We start from the raw sequence: 13,659 nt of genomic DNA, 5'->3' as shown, positions 1-13,659 counted from the left end.
CTTCCTTTCACTCTCCCGTTGAGGAAGATCCCACCCATCCCTTGCATTCCTCTTGAGCAAGTTGTGTCAAGGAAAGGCGAGAACATAAGCTATCCCATCTGCCAGGGTGTAATCAAAAAGGAAGGTTTTAATTAGTTTCTCAGGATATTCTGAGTTTCTGCACAGTACAGCCCTTCCCTTCTTTGGCATCAGAACACTTCTTAGATCCTTCAAGAGTCACACAGTTTTGCTCTCAGACCCTAAACCCTGGGCACTCAAACATAATAAGGAATCATGAAGCCTGTCTTTCCTAGCATTTATCACAATTGTAATCTTACATTTAGTTTCATAACTAGTTGCATTAGAGGGCCCTGTGAAGGCAAAGTCACATCTGACTTCACTCTCTATCATATCCTGACCACTGAGCAGTGCGCTTGGCATAGGGTATGCACTCAATAAATGGTTGCTGAATTCAATAACGAACATTATTTCTGCTGTCAAAACACAATAGCACTTGAAGCATATGTGGCCCTCAGAGATTGCTTGCACACCAGAAGGGGAACTGATGATATGGTGTGTGATAGGAGCCAGGCACTGTTCTAAGAGCATGTGTCTATTAACTCAATCCTCATAACAACATGGTGAGTTACATTCTGCCATTATTCCCATTTTACTGATGCATAATGAGACAGAGAGATTTAGTGAAATTCCCCAAAGCCACAAAGCTCCCTGGTAGCTGAACCTGTAATGGAACACAGCACACCTGCACCCAGAGCCTGTGCCCTGGTCCACTGTGCTATCTGCCTCTTGGGATGCTAAATAGATAGAGCTTTGGATCCACAGAGTACAAGTGGCATGAGCAACAGTAGTCTTAACTGGTAAAAAACACCTCAAATCAGTGTAGGTCTGGATAGATGGGGATAAACTTTAACCATTTTTGAAACTGAGAGATTCTCACACACAAATACATACTTCAGATTTAACAAGATCAAAGACTGTGTATCATCACTGGTAAAAAATAAATATAGTCAAAAATTCTCTCTTGAACGTCTTAAATATCAAATGAGCTCTGAGACTTCCAGTAAGTCAGAAATCCTTATTTTTTTATAAAATATCACCTTATATACAGTTTTCATATAAAATACTAATTTATGCACCCTACTGTGAAGACTTCATGGGATACCATCAAATCCCAGTTGACTGTAGAAGAGAGGTTAAATCAAGTCAATATGATATTTCTGTGTGAAGAAATGTCCTTAAGCTCCAAAAGAGAGAAACTTCAATTCTAAATAGAAACAGAGAAATGACCAGGAAAACATTTCTCCCTTCTCTTCATTCCCAATGCCCATTGGGTCATTTTTCTTGTTCTTGACATTTAATGCATTGCATTTTGATGTCTGTGCACTCGTCCTATCTCTCAAAAAGACAGCTCCTTAAAACAGAAACTGTGTAAAACAGAAACTGTGTCTTGCAATAAAAGGCAATATGCTGGAAGGAAAAAAAAAGCAAGATTTGTATGAGTAAACACAATTACCACTTACTAATTGTACAATCTCAGGGGAGTTATTTAACGCCCCCCATCCCTGATTTATTCATCTATAAAATGAGGTTAATAATGGTAAGTAGCAGAGCTAGTTAGAATTTTAAAAGAGTATTTGGGATTAAACATGGCAGATTGCTACATATGTGCTTTACTCCAGAATCACACTGAAAATTCAGTAATAAGTAAAAACTTCTGACACCCATAGAGGCAAAGACAGCAGGAGAAGAGAGATAAGACAGAAAAACAAATAAATATATGGAATGCAAGGGGCTGATTTGTGGTAACTGATTTTGTCAGACCAGAAAACCGGGAAAGCCCTGCAGTGAGCGAAGCCATGGAGAGGGCCAATTTGCACTTCAGACCCTCAGAAGGTCCAGGAGTCAGAGGCTGGAGGCAGACTGACAGTGGGTGTTGGTGAGTGGGTGTTGAAACCGAGAACTGATTGAAAACCTTTGTGAGGAGCAGCCGAACTTGAGTCCCTTCCCTTCCCCACACAACCAGGTGTCTGCATGGTTTACCTGTGAATAATGTTTTTATAAACATAGCATTGTATATACCAAATATAGATTGGACCAAAATTTATAGTATAATTATATTATAGAAACGGAGGAAGTAGATGTGTATGCTGGAGATGAGGAGAGGCATTTAAGGAGGCTAAACTTGTCTTCCACAGTGGGACGTTCATAGGTAAGATCTACATTAGACAGATTCATAAATAGCAGTATAGCATGCTATGTAAAACTATGGAGGCAAATACCAGAAGAAACTGCTAAACTAATTTAACTGATTTCCTCTAGGGAATAAGAAGTGAGGTAGTGGGTGGAGGCTGATATTTTGTGTTATAAACCTTGAAGAATTGCTTCAATTTTATAACTATGTACACTTTTAACCTTGATAAAAAATATATTTAAATAATGAGTGCTGGACTACAGAAGGCAGTCAAATATCTGTTTCAGCTCCCTGTAACCTCTGTTCATTTTAATTTTCCCCACAGAGCTTCGTGCCCTGTAGGTTCTTATTAAATATTCACTAAATGACTAAGTGAATGACTCTTCAAGGTTCATATATTGAATCACTAATAAGATCTTAAGAAGGTTGAAAAGGAATAAAAGTATTTATTGCCTTACAGTTTATCATGTAAATAATGAACTCTTACCCATTGACAAAGTTTTGAGCAATTAAAGGTCAGTGTTTTGGGCATTTTTTACGAGAGATGCTACTATTAAAAGGAAATCAGGTAACTGTTCCAAAGGCATAGGATGTGAAATATGAGAATTATGTTCAACTCGAAAAACTTCCTTTAATGCTATTAGCTACTTAAACATGATGAAAAAATTAATCTGACAGCAACAACTCTAAAAATGATCTTTACTGTCTCCACTGCGACACATGTCCACTGCTTCCCCATGCCTCCCACTCCACACTCAAGGTGGCAATTGGTTTTCTGTGTCTCGATAACCCAGTGCCTGCAGAGCAATCTGATGGCATGGTCCCTGACTCTCAGACGTATTTATTCTTGGGTAGCACTGTACGCATAAACATGCACACGATACTTAGATGGTACAATACACAAACTAGCAACTAACACCTTTCAGAGCAAGCTTCACATCTTGCTTTTGTATTCCTTGTTCTGCCCGGTGAGATTCTGCTCTCAGGAGTTTTCCATCCCAGCAGTTCTCTCCTCCAGCATCTTTTCAGTGTAGGAAGAGAGGAACACAAGCACATGAATGGGTTCTGTTGCCTTCCACAGTTCTCTCTGCTCTTTCATTTCTCCAGTGACCCCTGCCTGCCACTGCCCAGCTTAATCAATGAAGCACAAGTAAAGGGTCTGGACCTCAACCAAAGGAAGGACGTGGTGGGGCCACCCCTCTGAGTTGCATGTTTCCTGGTTTGTTAAAATTCATGAAGGAAAAATAGTATGAGGAGACCATATAGTGGATCTTCTTTGCTTTCCTAAAAGAATTGCTTTTGAGCAATTCAGATGACATTCATTTTTGAAGACTTAAAAAATTATATTTCCAAAAGTAACAGTAAAGTAAACTCTCTTTCAACAACCACACATAGTGATCAAACAGAGCTGGTGATTTATGATGAATAATCCTTTTTGAAATATGAAATGCAATTGAATAACAAAGACGCAGATTAATTTAATAACCAAGCCAAATCAACAGATGTCTGGCACCATGTCTTTAATGCCACCAAATGGAGGCACCCTTGGAATGTGTGAGGGTGGGATTCCAGAGTCGCTGACTCAGCTTTGGAGGATCTTGCCACTTATGGGCACAGGCAAGAGACACGGCAAAAACTTTCCAGGGGAAGAGATTGGGTTTTGTCAAATCCATTTTCTTGCTGAAAATCTTCAATGATAAGAGATTTATCAATCTCTACCCATGGAATAAGTATCTGAATGCTGGGTTACATTGTTTCATATAAATTAAATACCAAAAAAAGGATAAGAATGGCAGTCCAAGGGAGAATAGAATATTTGCCATTTTCGGTAAAATGTCAGTGGATATGTGTTGTGAACCAACCTAAGCCAGCGTCACTGTTCACAATTATTAGGTTCTTTGTGGCAGATAGGTGAACATTCTCGGTCTCCCCTACTCTCTTGCTGCCACTTTTACAGTAAGTCACAAACTGAATTCTGCTCCACAAACAAACATTTATTATCAAACAGGCACAAAGAGCATCACAGAACTGGTGCTTTACTACCACAGTTCTAGGTCTCTGACCTTTTAGGTAGTTGGACCACATTCTACAGGAAAAATTCCCCCAAGGCAAATACAACAGTATTTTAGAGGCAGGATTTAGCTAACTTCAGGCGAACAAGCTCTCTGAATCAGCAGACTACAATGAGACAGAGCAAGAAGCCTCGGGGGTACCATTTTTAAAGGTACAGATTACATGGCTTGCTACAATTTTATGTCCCGGTCATGTATGGGAGAAGACTGTCTCTTTGATATTTCCTGTCCTTCACCATACCAAATACCATGAATTTCATGAATTAAAATCTATTTTTAACATTTGCTAAACCCCTTTACAAACTCTGGTATTCATCAAGCAGCTGAATTTCTTGCAACAGCTAACTCCGGAGTGTGGCCTTTTAATTGGATATTAATGAATAACTCATGGAATTTGTACTCCCATCTAGGCAACAAACTGCCCCAGTGAGTGGATTAAGACTAATTAATCCTCATGTATATATCACGATGATAAAGTATTTCAAAGTAAATGACAGACAGCATGATAATATATCACGAGCGATGCCTGATACATATTTTAACAGTTGTACAAAGAAGTTAAAGACACACATAAGACACAGATTGCCTTTACGTCCTTGAGCCATCAGATCTAATTCAGTTTTATTAGGTTTAGAAGACAGAAGATGAGTCAGAAATTGCTTTTCAATATGGAAACCACCTTTTCTGTTGTGGGATCTGCAGCAAGTCAAGGCATTAAGTAGGGATTGTGAATGAGGGGTCCAAGAGATTGAAATGACATTCAAAAATCATTATTCTTGTTGGGATGTGCTGTTGCAGGTGTGATATTGTTATTAAATAATACACAGTATAATGTGGACTTAGTAAGGGGTACATGGTTTTTACCTGACTGGCAAAGGGGTCCGTGGAACAAAAACGGTTAAGAACCCCTGCATTAGATGATAGACAAAGAAGCTCTCTCACCTCCAGGTTTGCCATGGACTCCAGAGTGCAGTGGATTATGGGTGGGCAGGCCCCTAGCCCACGAACAGATAGGCTTCTGCGGAGAGCAAGGCAAGTGCACCTTGGCCCCAGACCCGTTCCCCTGTGGACAGGGGCTTGTGTAGTTTTCAGTTGGAATCATTTTAGGACAAGCTTAGTTCCATTCCCATACCGGAGAATGAAAACAGTCTTCATTTTTAGGACCAAAACTAGCATGGATGGAATGCACGGGTAAAGCTGGCTTCCAGAATGCAAGTTAATAAGCACAGCACTATCCTGCCTCAGTTGAAAGCACCTGCCCCTGGGAGGCCAAGGAGTGGATTTGAACCCAGGCCCACTTTTTACTACCTCTTTCACCTGAGGAATGTTATGTAGTTCTCTCAGCTTCAGCTTTGCATCTGACAAATGCAGCTATTATTTTCCCTTTTGTAGACATACAGAGAAGATCAAATGAGATGATGTGCACAAACTACTTTATACAGTGTCTGACTCATAACTGACTCTCAAAAAACAATAGCCTTTTTAAAATTTTTCCTCTCTAAACCTATATACACTCTACTCCCTGTGCCTTCTGTTCTCTTCTCTTCTTATGGAAATAGCACTCTTCACTCACAGGCTGATGTGTCACATTGTTTCTGCCTTCCTCTATCCCTCATGCTCAGTGAACTTTTCCTACACATCTTCCCCTGATCTCATTCTTAATGGTAATTAGAGCTCCCAGATTTTAAGCCTTACTGTGTGCCAGGAGCTACATAAATATTCTCAGATTCTCACTGTAACCAATGCAAGTAATATTTTTCCCATTTTGCAGAAAAAGATATAAAGGCAAGGAGAGGTTAAATTTGCCAGACTAACAAGTGAGTGACCCAAGATTTGAACAAGGCATGCCTAACTCACTCTACAGCCTCCACACTGCTTTGCTCACAAGGTTCATTTAGTAACCTTCAATCTTATGTCATGTCTTAGGTGCATGATTCACATGCCAATCGATAAAATATTCGAGGACAGGCTACGCGCAATGTTTAATCCACAGTAAATATTAAATGTGAGTTGATGATTATTATATCTACTTAATTAGTTGGTAATTGGTTAAGTGATGATGATAAAATATTGTGACTGCATTTATTACCCTGTAGATGTTTTCAGGAAAAAGAAAATACTAAAGCAAGGAAAGGTCTACTTTGCATTTCTTCAGGAAGGAAGTTTTTAAAGATGCTATGGAGCAAGCCAGAATCCAGACAGGTTTGAATAAAATCACATGGTTGAAAGATAACCAGGAAGAGTACATAAGTTCAACCCAGAAGTACACTGAAGTTCCTCCTCAGTACAATCTCAAAAACAGCAGACTTTGACAAGATAGTGGTGATATGTTGACATGACAGTTGCTAAAGATAGGATGAAAAATATTAAATGAAGAAAGGTGAAAACAAGTCCAAAAGGTGGTCCATTTTTATATACTTGCTCATCTCACCAGCCAACAGTAAAGGCCCCACTCATCCACTGAGGCTTGGACCTACCCCATGCTCAGTGCCCTAACTGAGGACACGGCTCTTCCCTAGCCTTGCTTTAGAATATCACAAGAGTAATCCTGTCATAATGGGACTCTGATTCCTTCCATCTCAATTACAAAGAAAGACTTCCAATAATCCATCAATTTCAGCAAGACTGTTTTGAGCTGTTTAATATCCTGAGAGTTTGGTTTCATTTATCACCTCATTCAAGTAGAAAATGACTAATTTTTTCCCAAGTAATTTTAAATATCAGGTGGCCGACATTGGAGAAAAGCAAGATCTCTGCCTCAGTTCTTCTACAGGACCATCAATGGATAAGTGCACAGGGTTCCTGCCATCTCAGTTCAGAAAAGCCCAAAGCTCATGCTGAGGTGATAGAGGAGCTACCTTGATAAAAATCTTACCACTAATTTCCTGAGAATGGAAAATTGAACTACGTGTTTTCTGGCAGATTGACTGGTATTCAATGGTTGTAGGTGGTTGTTATTGTTTTGTTTTGTTTTGTTTCTTGGCAGGAGTAGGTGAATGCAAGTTTTGGCATTGCTTCTGGCACCCAGTCCTCTCCAAGGGAAGGGCTTCTGACCTTTGCCAGCAATGGGCTCAGTTGCTTTTGACTGGATTTTATTAATCTAGACAGTCATGCATTCAAATCACAAAAAACCAGAGTCACATGCAGAGTGCCCACACATGGACGCTTAATAAAATGTATGTTGGTGATAGTCTGAAACAGATTTGACTTTGGGCCTGGGTGTGGCGATATGCATCTCTTTGCAATTTGGTCACAACTAGAGTTTTCCGGATTTTTGAAGTTCACACACCAATAGTATTAAAAACAATCCCATGCTGATGATCATGAGCATTAAAAACAAGAACACAAAAGTTTAAAAACCTACCATGAGCTACTATCATTACTTCATAAAATAAGGACAATTTTAACAATACAAAAGGCAGGAATATCATAATCTGAGGATCAAAGATAGCCTTGCAAAATAGTCATTTAGCACTGTGCCAAAAAACAAAACCAACAAATGCTTTCTTTTTTTTCAATTGAAGCTAATAGATCACAAGGAATGTTATATTAAAAAACATAAGAGGTTCCCATATAACCCACTCCCCATCCCCCATCACATCATTTTTGTAAATTATATTTTTTGAAGATATATACATCACCAAAAAAATGTTACATTAAAAAATAGAAGAGGTTCCTGTATATCCCCTACCCCTCACACCCCACTCCTCCCACACCAACAACCTCCCTCGTCATTGCGGCACACTCATCACACTCGGTGAACACATTTTGGGGCACTGCTACACTACACAGACAATAGTTTACCCTGTAGTTCACACTCTCCCCCAGTACATTGCTTTCTGAAGCTTCTTGCTTACCTTCTATGAAACTGCAAACCAGTGAAAACATCAAAACCCAGAGTGGTATTTGTTGTTCCCTAGGCAACCTCTGTCATAAAACACATTAAAGTTACATATATAGCAGTTTTATTATAGAATTAATAAAATTGTGGGTTTGGGTTAAAAAATGTAATGAAATCCTGTAGAAATCCTGTAGAAGGATTTTATCTCCTGAAGGCTGACTACAACTCAGTTCCAGGCCCTTTCATGGTGCTAACTTTGATCTCTCCAGGTCCAGTGCTCATTTTCTCCACAGAACCCATTCTTTCGGAGCAATGTTTAACCATACCACTATGTGTTTAGTCCCACAGCACCTTGTATCATCTTTGATCTTGTGACTCACAACATTATATAGTGTGAGTGTAGAATAGCCATTCCGTATATATTTTGTGGATGAGTAGAATTTCTGACCTTCCTTGTCCAAGGGCAAGAAAATACTTGGCAATTGGAGGCTAAAACATAAATATCATAGTCTCTCTAGTAAGTTTAATGATCTCGGCTACCTTCATGGACAAGAATGTAACATAAATAGAGAAATCGCATAGTCATATAAACACTATTTGAAAAATTATTGCAGCATCTAAAAAAACATTATGGAAGTCAAATCCAGATTTTCCAATCACCATGTCTTTTACTGAGCCACCTTTCCCACTATGCTTCCACTTATGCAGATTTAGCCCGTCTTCCTTTCCCATCCAGTTGTTTGTTTTTTTCTGAAGTGTTTCCAACCATTCCAACCTCCAGTGATTTTTCCCTTTTCTAAATTCTGGGAATATTTATTATCACTGATCTGTTCCCTCAGGCTAAACTATAAATTTGGGAGGCACAATGAAGGCTAAATAATAGACCTCTTTCCTTCTTGCCTCAATTTCCCTATACAGTGAGAAAGATATTCCCGTTCCTATCTTCTACACCCAGGAAAATCCCACTCATTTCTCAAGGTCAGCTTGGCACAGTTGCTTCCTCCACTTTTACACTTGCCATGACTATCTTCCCTCTTACCCTAATTAGTTACTTCCTCCTCAATGCCCCCATGAAAACTTTTTCCACTGAGCAAAGACAGCAGTTACACAATTGTGAAATTATACTACTAGTAAACCACAAACACTGCCTAACATCCTCTTAGGTTGCTCAACCCAATCCACAACAACTTATTAAACCTTGTCCTCTTCCTTCAGACTTCTGAAACAGCCTTGCTCCTCCTCATATTCAGCATGTGAACTTGCTTCTTATTTTGAAGAGAAGATAGAAACTACCAGATAAGAATTCCCAAATACCAAATGTTAACTATTTCCCAAATATCAAATATACAGAATAACCCACATGGAACCTTGCTATCCTTTTGCCTTCCTATTGCAGTGGAGGGTATGCCCCTTCTAAAGACCAATCTCTTTGAATTCCACCACTTTCTACCTTTTTAGAGGCTATAATATTCAATATTCCTTCTTTTTTTTCCTCTTGTATAACTAAACTCTCTGTAACCTGGGTTCTATAATTTGACTCTTAAACATGCATAAACTTCTTCCATTTAATTAACAAAAATATAAACACTCACTCAATCTTTTTCTCTCCATCCACATCCTAGCTCCTGTAGAATCTATCTTGTATGTTTTATAGCTAAACTTCTGCAGGTTTGCCATACCTGCTGTCACCATTTCCTCACCTCCCACAAACTCCAACCCACATAGATCTGGCTTGGAGTGACCCCTTTGTGCTGTTTTGCCATCACTTTCCACCCCCTAGGGTGGGCAAATTAAGCAAATAAAAATATAGGGTGTTGTTTTAGTTTACTAAACACTGCTGGGAACAATATACTAGAAATGGATTGACGTTTATCATGAGAATCTATTAAGTTAAAAGCTTACAGTTCTGAAGCCATAGAAGTGCCCAAATTAAGGCTCATCAGAGATGCTATCTCACCAAGTTGCAGCTGAATGTGATCAGGCACATGACAGGGCACCATGTCTGCTCTGCCAGTCTCTGCCTTCTCCTCCAGGCATATTTTATCCTCAGCTCAGCTGTAGGCAATCAGGCATATGGCTCATCTCTCCCCTCCACTCCTGACCTCATCCCTTTCAGCCTCTCAGGGGCATTTTCCCATGTCTCTGTTCTCCTTTGATTCTAGCTTCTGATCTCTGGTGCCTCTCTGGTACCTCTCTCTCAGTCTCTCAGGGTTTCTCTGTCTCTGGAACTTTTTCTGGGTCTGTGTCTTTTATTCCTTCTATACAAAGGACTCCAATAAGAGGATTATGACCCACCCTGGACTATGCCCTAATGGAACAACCTAATCAAATGGCCTGTAACTGATCAAAGTTTCACAATAGGTCCAACTTAACATAAGATTCTGGGGTCCACGTTAAAGACTCAAGGTAAGACAGGTAAACCTAGTTAAACTTCAGTTTCAGATAAATAATAAATACTTTTTAGGAGATTTTTAGATGTAATCTGATATTTAAAAAGTATTTGTTGTTTACCTGAAACTGAAACTTAACTAGGCACCCTGTATTTTATATGGTGACCCTACCTTTTCCACACAGGGCAATCTGGGTTGCCTAGATTTCTTCTAGGCATTCCATTGCCACAGGACTGTTGCAGATGCTGGTCCTTCTACTGGGCATGTGCTGTCTTCCCCCTCTTTTCCCTGGCATTTCTTCCCATTTATATCCACTTACTAGACTTCAACTTAAACTTCTATGACTTCCTTGACCAAATGAAATCCTCTAGTGCCCAGCACTGGGGCAGGGCCCCTGCCCACCCTGCCTGCCTCCCATGAACGGGATCCTGCAGCAAACTGGGCCAGGGTCTCCTGGGGGTGGAATCACCCTCCCAGTCCCCCAAAAGGAGGAAGAAGATGTACCTGCCGCATGACAAGCCCCTCTACACCTACTTGGCCATGCTTACGTTGGTGATCCAGGGTGCGCCCACCCGCAGGCTGAAGCTGGCCAGCTTCAGGCCAACTTCCCCTTCTTCAGAGATGACTATGAGAGCCACAACCTCTGCTTTTGCAAGGTGCCCAAGGACCCTGCGAAGCCCCAGGCCAAAGGCAACTTCTGGGCGATAGACATGAGCCCGGTGGCAGCAGAAGCCCTTCAGCTGCAGAACATCGCCCTGTGCCGGCCCTGGCACCAGCACAGCACCTGGCCAAGGACCTGGACCCCTACATGCTGCTCAGCTGACCTTACGGGTGGCACAGTCCTCCACCCACCCCCAGTGAGGGTTTCAGCACCAAGTCCCTGCTAGGGAACCCCAGGGATGGGGCACCTTGGCCCTGGCAGCCACTGCAGAAGAGCCCAGCGCCAGCCGCCCGCCCAGGAGGAAGCAAGGCCCACCCCACCTTGTCCTCCTCTGAGAGGCCTCTGTGGCCCCTCTGCCCCTCAGGGGCCCAGAGGAGGAGAGGGACAGACTTCCCAGTAGGGAAACACAGAGCCCCCGCCCTTCTCACCGGAGCCCAGAGCCTGGCCCCTGCAATTCCTGCAGGGCACCCCAGAGCCTGGGGCTTTGTCTGGCAGGGGGCACAGGGCCCCCCTTTGGGGACAGCTGCCCACCTCCTACTTGCCCATCTCCAACCTCCTCCTGCCCCCAATGCCAAACCCACAACTGGTCGGTCTTATGGGGGATGGCCCCTCAAACCCGTGGGCCCCCAGAGCTGCTCTGAGATCTAGATACCCTCTTCCAGGCTTTCACCCAACAAGAGATCTATGACATGTTCACCCAAAAAGAGATCTATGACATGTGGGTCAGCCACCCTCGGGACCTGGCTGTCCCTGCCCTAAGCTGGCTGCTCTCCTGGTACAGGCTATGAGGGTGCCAGGGCAGGGGATGCTTTCTCTCCTGTCCCCTCCCACCCCCATGGACCACGGAGATTATCTGCAGCCACAGCCGCAAAGCTCAGCGTTCAAAATGTTTATTGGAATAATCACTGCCCCCCTACCCCGCAAGGGCTGCAGCTCAGCTGAGTACAAACCTCACCCTGAGGCCACCCCCACCCCAAGAGGCAAGGCTGGAGGGGCCGGTCCCATCTTCTCCGACTTCCACCCATCTACCCATCACCATCTGTCCCTTCCCTTCCCTGGCTCCAGGCTGGGGGAGGGAAAGCCCACTGGGGGCTCCAGCCTAGAGTCCTGCCCATCCTCAACTCTCTGGGAAGAAGGAGGTAGCACATTTTGGTAAAATGGGGATAGGGAATAAAGATTGGACCCTATGAGGTCTGGTGGGGGTGATGGAAAGATAACAATAAAGGAATTAACACACCACACACACAAAAGAAATTCTCTAGTTTTGTTTTTTACAAACATATATTTCTCTTTGTTGCATTTTAGATTCCATGTGCTGATTCTATGTTGCTTGATAATTTGATGGATGTCTAGGTTCCCCAATGGACTGTGCATGCCAAGAATGCAGGAACCACACGTCTTTGCCTCATTGAACAGCCTCAGCTCTGTGTAAGGTGCCTTATGCTTAGTAGGTGCTTATTGAAGACTTTTCCTATGAATGAATGAGTCAATGGATGAATTATGGTACAGTGTGAGTAGCATGAGAACAAAAACAGAATCTTTATACTCCCAAAGCCTGGTTTGGACCTGGCAGAAAATCTGGCATCAATAAGAGATTTCTGAATGAGTATTTTGCTAACTTCCATCTCTACTCTTCTGTAAATTGTTTTTATTTTGAAAAGGGCATCAGAAAGGCAATGATCCATCCAAGACTGTGATGTGTGTTTTATTAAATACTTAAAAATTTTAATTTCTTTTCCCCTAGCTGAGTGTTAAGTAGATTCAGAAATCTTGTTGCCGCACGTCCATGTTTGACCAGTGTTTGAATATTAAGGTTGAGTCAATTCTAAAAACTTCTTTAAAAAGTTATTCCCAACAGCTTAGCTAAAAAATGTTTACCATTCATTTTGGATAGCCTTCGGTTTTATAGGAGAAATTCTACTTCTGTGCCTTTAAAATGACAAAGTATGAAAATGTCTCCACTTAGCCAGGCTTTCAACTTTTCTCCTATAGACTTCAAATGACAAAGGCAGTGTCAGAGTATAAAAAAACAAAACATAACAAAAAACTACTTTTGAGACGTTCTCAGGATTATATATATGCTTTAAAGAACAAAACTAGGTCCAGGAACCCAGAAGACTTTGAGATAAGACTCAGAAGCAAAGACTATTCATTATTTCTCCATTGCTAACTTCTGGGAAGAGGTAATGCATCTCTTACCTGAGTCAAGGGAGTCCCTTAGCCATATCATTTTAATGATGGGTCAGTAAGGGGATTTTGCCAAAGTCTATGTGGCAATGGAGGAAAATTTATTGAAAATATGTCTGGCATTGATATTCACCTAGTTTGAATTTTAGGTTTGCTTCCATAGCAGTTTGTGCTCATTAGGAAGTTATCTTTCAGAGCGTTTTGGGCATTAAAAAGCTGGCATAGGACTGAACTGAACTAAAATGTGTATCCTAGGGAGCTGTACAGGTTGGGCTAGTCAATGAGTTAGTAGTTGAACCTTAGGTATGGAGAAATAT

At 41.6% G+C, this 13,659-nt stretch overlaps 1 pseudogene; it reads left to right on the top strand.

Moving 5' to 3' along the window:
• Positions 1-1,856: 1,856 nt before the first annotated feature.
• LOC101412195 (forkhead box protein H1 pseudogene) lies at positions 1,857-11,943 on the top strand (annotated as a pseudogene).
• The last annotated feature ends 1,716 nt before the right edge of the window (positions 11,944-13,659 follow it).

The sequence above is a fragment of the Dasypus novemcinctus genome, chromosome 2, assembly GCF_030445035.2.
Source record: "Dasypus novemcinctus isolate mDasNov1 chromosome 2, mDasNov1.1.hap2, whole genome shotgun sequence".
NCBI classification, from domain to species: domain Eukaryota; kingdom Metazoa; phylum Chordata; class Mammalia; order Cingulata; family Dasypodidae; genus Dasypus; species Dasypus novemcinctus.
Note: the sequence above shows the minus strand (reverse complement) of the source record. Positions and strands in the feature narration are given on the sequence as shown.